The sequence below is a fragment of the Lissotriton vulgaris genome, chromosome 1_1, assembly GCF_964263255.1.
Source record: "Lissotriton vulgaris chromosome 1_1, aLisVul1.2, whole genome shotgun sequence".
Lineage (NCBI taxonomy): Eukaryota > Metazoa > Chordata > Amphibia > Caudata > Salamandridae > Lissotriton > Lissotriton vulgaris.
This window is the reverse complement of record NC_141685.1, coordinates 1,894,778,179-1,894,785,797: the sequence shown is the minus strand read 5'-3', so window position 1 is coordinate 1,894,785,797 and position 7,619 is coordinate 1,894,778,179.

The following is a 7,619-nucleotide window of genomic DNA, read 5'->3' as shown; positions in this document are numbered from 1 at the left end:
ATGAATCACCTCCCGCAGACGCGCCGTCATACGGGCCTTAGTGCCCGCCCTAGGTGGATGGCGGTCCAGCTCATGGTCCAAAATACAATTGAAATCCCCAAACCAGAGGAGGGGCGCATCTAAGCTAGGAGCCAGTAGATCCTACACCTGAGAGAAGGACGGGTCATCGGTATTCGGGGCATATGTGTTAAGAAGCAGGAGTTCCCTATCGTCAAGCAGAAGCCTCGCCAATATGTACCTGCCTTCTATATTCGCGTCTATATATTGTACAGTACAGGGTGTCCCCGGGGCCACCCAGATGAGAACCCCCCTAGCGTATGTAGAGAAGGAGGAATGGAAGATCTGGCCCCTCCATTTCCTGGCTAATCGCTGTGCACCATCATCATCCAGATGGGTCTCCTGCAAGCAGGCAACAGAGACCCCATGACGTTTGAGGAAGGTGAGGACCCTGTGTCGTTTAGTGCAGGTGCCCAGGCCACGTACATTCCACGTTAAAAACTCGAAACCCATGTCTTAATAGTGTGCCCACACGGGCCATATCGTAGGAAGATCACAAACCAGGACCTCCCGGCCCCCACCACATATGAACCCGGAGGCGCAACCCAGAGTAGGAGCCCCCCACCATTCTGAATCATTGTGTACAAGATGCCAATTGAACCTTTGTCGTAAATCCCACCCCTCAACATCCCCAACACTCAAAACTTTCGCAGAACCCCGTTCCCGCCCCCCACCCACGAGCAATAGGATAGCAACAACCAAAGACGCCACCCCGCCCTTCCCCCGCCAGTGCCAGGACGTACACAGCCACCCCATACCAACCGTACACCCCACAGCCACACACACCAAACCAAACCCACCCACCTTCCCTCCCAGCTCCCCAAAAGACCCAAGTAACCCATGAAATAGCACCCGGTCATGTCCCCGCAGTATTGTCAGCAAAATGGACATATCATCATTCCCAACTCTGGTCAGTTCCCCAACCCCTCTCCCCACCCCCCAGGACACCAGAGCGCCAGTCCCAGAACATGGTCCAATATTCAGGGGAGCCCCAACAGCAAAAAGGGGGCCCAGTACACCATCAGCAGGCGGCCACCCAGGCCGAGGACATCCGTGCATACGGTCACATTGGGGGCCAAGCAAAGGAACAAAATGAACATGAGCAAAGGAAAGGGAAAGGATTATTCCAACCTCGTGTCAGTCAGAGCCGTTTCCGGGATCACCGGGGCCGCCGAGTCAGCACTCAGGGGCGTCTTTTGCAAGGTGTCCGGCACCAATACCTCACTGGGGTTATGAGCACCAGGCGACCCCGGTCCCGCTCTCTCCGTGAGGATTCCATACGGATAGCTCCATCAGCTCCCACCGTGGGTCTAGGCTCAGGGGGACCTCGGGATCCAGATCGTCGTCCTCGTCGACCACGACGTCTCCTCTGCGGTCTGGTCCCCCAAGTCTCACGCGGGCCACCTCGTTCCCCTGGGGGCAAATCATCCCCCCTGATCTCAAGCCACTCCCACACCTCCGCTGGCGTCTCGAAAAAGTGTGCACGGCCCTGGGCCAGAACCTTCAGTTTGGCAGGATACAACAGCATGTACTGCAGCTGCATATCGCGTAGTTTCTGTTTGACCCCCAGATATGATTTCCTCTGCTCCTGTACTTGTTGGGTATAGTCAGGATAAATTGAGATTCGGCTGTTCTCGATCATGAGGGACTCTGACTCTCTTGCCGCTTTAAGGATACAATCCCGGTCTTTGTAGTTCAGGATCTTCGCGATGAGAGCCCTAGGAGCCTCACCCGGTCGCGGAGGGGGCACAAGGGCTCTGTGCGCCCGCTCCACTATGAAGACACTGGACAATCCAGTCGGGCACAGCCGTTCACGAATCCACGTTTCCAGGAATCGTTCAGGGTTCCCCGCCTCAAGTCGTTCCGGAACCCCCAGGACCCTGATATTACTTCGGCGCGCTCTCTCTTCTGCATCCTCAGCACGTCGTTCCAATGCACGGGTAGTGGAGGTGATCTGGGCAAGCGATTTCTTCAAAGACGCCACTTCCCCCTGCAGTTGAGAGATATTGCACTCTGCATCCGAAACTTTGTCCGCTACTTTGCGGAGGTCTGTCCGCAAGAGACTGACATCCACTGAAACGGTCTCTATTTGGCGTTCCAGGGCAGAGTGGGACCCCTGAATAGCTTTAAGGAGTTCAGCTCTGTAAGGCTCCGCAGCCCCCTCTCCACCATTGTCCGTTCCAGTTTGCCGCGTGATTCGCTGCGGCTGGAGACGCGGGGTGGTGTACTGCACTATCGTGTTGGGTTGGGCGGTCTTCCCTGATCGGCCTGTGCGGCCTGTCATATTGGCGCCTGCAGCGCCCCAACAACGCACTCCAAGGCACCACACTCGGGTCTCACCGGTCCTGGGGGAGCCTCCCACGCAAGTTCAGGACAAGGATAATAGGCGGCCTAGAAACGCACAACTCAGTACAAGCAGCCCCTGAAGCAGATCAGCCAATCCAGTAGGCAGCGCAGGATAGAGACAAGGCAGGTACAGCTCCTCACGATCCCCTGAATACAATGGAGACCATAGCTTGGCTCCCCCTCATGGAAGCAGGGGTCCGGACAGGCGGCAGCGCGGGCTCAAATTCCTCTCATGCAGTCCGAGGACGCTCACCGCCAGATAACAGCCAGCAGACAGCTCTCAACAGACTCCTAGGTCCCCCCCCCCCTCCCCCCAGCAGGGGTCTACCGTGGCCAGCCGGCCGATAGGCAGGCAAACCTTGCCACGCTACTTCACTGTCTCCCCTCAGGCGCAGCAAAAATGGCAGACTTGTGGGGGAGGGAGCGCAGGACCACTGTGGCCACTTGGGCACCCGTTTCCATGCCCCCCCAGGGCAGCAGGGTAATAATATTCAAGAGCCAAACACAGTCTGAAAATCCGGGGGGGGGGCAACGGGGGGCCGGCGCGTTGCTCCTATCTGCTGCCGCCCCCAAGATCAGGCGAGGTCAAGGACTAATGCAGGCGGGACCCCCACTCCAGCCGTGGCGACACACGGAGAGTACTTACAGCCCTCGCCTCAAGCTCTCGTCTCAAGCGGCCCCCCAGGCGATCACCAGCCGCCGCCTCGACCCGGGCGGTGCTCCGCCTCCGGAGCCCGGCCAAGATGGAAGGCACCTCCGCTCCTCCTCTCACCTCCGATCGCCGAGGTGGAGAGCCGCCGACTTCTCCCCGGTCAAGGCCTCCTCCAGGGGATCAGGAGCACGCCGAGTCTCGTCCGGGGTCCGTCCTGTCCGCCAGCATCCGGCGTATCGCACGCCGTATAGGCCCGATCCTCGGCGTTGCGCAGCGCGCCTCCGCTACCTCCGGCAATATGTAAATCCCCGAATACGAAGGGGTTCAGGACCGCGTCTGCAGCTCATCGGACCCAGGTGGGTCAGGGAGAGTTCCGACACAGGTTCCAGGCGTCGGGACCGCCCGGGCAAAAGGACAATGCAGGATTCTGTCGGTCTTCGGGACGGAGCTGGTGGAGCTCACGTCCTGTCGGCCATGTTGCTTGGCCACGCCCCCCAAATTATATCATAATTATCAATAAAATCACACCATTCAGGAGTTACCATTTTGGACGCTATACCTGCAATATTCCATGACATAAGGGTCAGGATAGGATTGCCCGTTTTACTCCCTACTTGACCTAACCTTGTGCCACTGCATACCGGCTCAGCGGTCAAAGTGGTTACAACCTCTGAGACAGCTGCGGGGGCATTCAGTTGGTCATATGAGTCCTGCTCCGACAACCTACCGGTGCTCCTAACAATTTCGGGATTGATACTTCTATTGTGCAGAGTGTTTTCCCTTCCCCTTGCGTTAGAATCTTTTGATTCGCTACAATTTCCTGCCTGCTGAATAGCTTGTGCGCACACCATATTGGCAGTAATTAGGTTTGTGCTCTTCCCCTGAGTGTTCCCTTGCACATGTTTAAACTCTTCCAGTCAATCGCACTCATTTAAATTAGAAAGGGCAGAAAATCTATTTTCAATACTCAAGCCTTGATCAAGATTTGGGACACCCCATCCTCTTCTACTTCCCACAACTGACCACTTGGTCCTAAGAATATTCGGATTTGCTACAAGACCTCTTCTGCTATAAAAGAAGTCCAGTGTGAGTGGAATCATTTCTGCTGTTCTACGTTGCGGGGGGAAATAGGTTAAGTAAGACTTCAGGCAGTACTTCAGGTCCCAAAAAATTTAGTACTACACAGTCCCCCTCAAATCTTTTAATGTTGCTCCCTATCCACTTCACTCTTCTTGCTGTTAACAAATCCTGTGTCAGTTTTTCTTTGCCCCATGGAGAAATATGCATGTTATTGCTCAACCAGAGCAACGCTTTATTTTGTAATGATTGGGGAGATTCTACCTGGCCTGGTTTCAAGAGTGGGACGTTAGCTAGGACCAGGATCATAGGGGAGGCTTCTACGATTAGCTCCACCGGTCCAGCATCTAAGCCGGGTTCCTCAATCGTCACCGGTCTTGCTATGGGAACATCATCTAATAAGGTGTGTGTACCTAGTCCTAGGTTTGGTATGGAGGAATGGGTTGGGGGCTACTTGTTCTTTCCCCTTTCCTGGTTGAATGTCCGTATTTTCTTTTTCCTCTAACATGCTTACAACCTGGTTAGGTATGGCCTCCACATTATCGTTGGTATTTTTCAAAAGACCCTCAAGTTTATTAACTTTGTCAGTGAGGTGGTCAATTTTAGATAACAGGGGTTTGATGATCCTACTTAACTTCGAGTCCAACATACCCATGAGTTTCTTAATATTGGCATCATCCCACAACATGCTACCATCGTCTTCTCTCCCTGCCTCTTCTATGGTGTTTTTACTAGGGGGGGTGGCAGGTCTTTTCCTACTAGAGCGGAGCCCGCCTCGCTTAGGTTGGTATTTGGTGGTCCCTTTGGCTACTCTCGGCGCTGGAACGGGCGCCGGAGGAGGAGATTTATCCTCGACTAGCTCTATATCTTTTTGTAGGTCAACCAATTCATCTTCCACTATTATGTCTATGTTAGAGTTAGAGGAAGCATTCAACATAGGGCTATCAGTGCTAGGTTGGGAGAATGCTGCAGTTTCGTTAATATCATCCAACTCAAGAAGATTCACCGTTGGGGTCTCCAATGGAGTAACTATTGGTGTTGGACTAAGACCCAGAGAAGACCTACGTTCGTTATTTATTTTGGCCACGACCTGAACTAGATAATTGTCCATCGTGTTGCAGGGAGTAACAGATTGTTTTTGTTTAGACATTGCTAGACGATGAATACAGTTGGGGTATACTGGTGATGGTAATGCCTTTCTTCTGATGATAATACAATTACACTTTTCTAATAGCGAGCAATAACAAAGACTAGATAGAGTCAGCGAAGTGTGTGTACCTCACAGTGCAAATTAGGCAGGGGTCCTGGTCCAGTCCGGTCTCCTCAGGCCTCTGAGGGCCACAGAGGGCCCGCCCTTTGCCCGAGCTTAGCCCGGCACGTCCGGCGCTGCGGCAGAGTGGGCCGGATATAGGGAGTGTGTGATCGCCTGGGGGCGTGGCTGACAGGGGGCGCGGACCAGGTGGCTGTGGTCGAGCAGGGACTCCTGGGAGAGTGAGTCCCTGCTGCGCAACGCTCCACCCTGCAGCAAAGCCGGTTGTCCTCCCCAGCAGCACAGAGCTCACACCCAGTGCCTCCTACAGCGCGATGCGAGGAGCAGCACCGGAGCAGGCACGAGAGGGCACAGTTCAAGTCCCAGGGTCCAAGGTCAGTTCCTCCGCACAGGGCTCGTTCCTCTATTCGTCGTCAGCAGAAAGGATTCTAGAAGAGGGTGAGAGCCCAAACGTTTTCCTAAATATTCCACTACGACATGGCTTGTACATTTATGGAATAGCTGGTTTCCTGCTAGTCATATAATGTTTTCTGGGGCATACTTTCTATGTGAAGACTATACTGCATCATGGAGTTGGTTCTTGCTCCATATCTGGTTATCGTTGCCACAGCTGGCCATTGCATCATGGGGATGAACATGCCTCCTCTTGGGAGATCAGGCTGAAGCATGTTGCTCTGTGTGAGGTAGAGCAAACCTTGCCATCTGCATGTTGGGACAGGGCTCTTTCTTATCTGGTTACTGGTGGTTACACCAGAGACGGATCCATCTCTTTATATTGGCACCGCTTAAGTGCCATATTTTTTTTTTTATATCAACATTTTTATTGGAATTTCTTACAATAAACATAGCATCCTAGAGGTATACAACGTTTAGCACGTATTTGTTACAACGCTCTACCATTACAACGCAGGCATTACCACGCATACCATTACAATGCATTGCGCTGGGGGGCGCTCTAGGATAGGGAATAAGTTTAATTTTATATCCAACACCTTCCCTAGTGTCCACGGGGACTGGAGTTGGAATATAAAATTATACTTACCACTATCCAGCACCTCAAAGCGCTATGCGTTGTAACGGTATTCGTTGTAAATACCGCGTTGTAAAGGTATGCGTGGTAATAGTATGCGTGCTAACGTCATACATCCCATCCTAGAGCATGACGGAACATAACAATTTGGATGTTGGTTGTAGCTCAGGGCATTGCAGTGAGCTCTGAGGGTTCAGAACAATGGCGACTAGGCTGCTCAGCCTGAGGCAATCTCTCGGGGGCAGGGCTTCTGATTTGGCCGAGGGGGAGTGGAAATAGAAGTAATATCTGAGCCCTCCGGTAGCCCAATAATTTCCTTTCATGTGGGGCTGTGAATGCTCCAATAGGATCTAGACTAATGAGGGGCTGGTGTGGTGAGGTGACCTTATGGAGGTAAGGGGGAGCCTCAGGGTGTCTGGCAGGTAGGGGCGTGCTAATGGTATCCAACTAATGAGCAGAGAAACCTCCTTGTCCCGAGAGGTGGGACCTAGTAGCTATCCGTAGTTATTAGGAATACAGTGAGGAGAATCCATGTCGCAGATTGAGGGTCTAGAGAGGATTCCGGTGGTCTCTGCCACAGAGTTGCTGCATTGGAGGTGAGGGGGGAGTCTGTCAGCACAGAATGCAGAACCTCCCAGTCTTGCGCAATATGGCGGTGGTGAAGACTCCAAAACCTCTTCTTTGTGGAGATTTGTGGACACTGCTCTTGAACAGCACCTGGAACCAGGCCTTGGTTGACAGAGGTGCCAAGACTTTCCACTTCTGGGTTTTGGTCCGTTTGGCAACATGGTGGAATAGATCGAAGAAATGCGCCGCAATCTTTTGTCAACGGGACAAGGGCTCTCAGGATCTTCTCCCTCTGTAAGCTCATGGCCTTAACAAGTGCCGTAAATACGTCATCCCAGAAGGAGCACAATTGGGGACAATTCCAAAGCACATGCTTCATGTCTGCCGTGGGAACACCACATCTTCGCCATAGGTCTAGGGCTCCATGTAAGATCCAGGCAATCTGCTGCGGAGAGAGGTGGGCCCTGTGGATTATGTAGAAGTGAATACGTTGGAGACGGGCAATCTGTGAAACTTTCCTGGCATATACCAATACTGAATCCCCCTTTCTAACTCAGTAGCTGATGAGTAGCAGGTTCTGAGTTGTGGATGGCACAGATGTACCTTAAGGAGGTATAAAG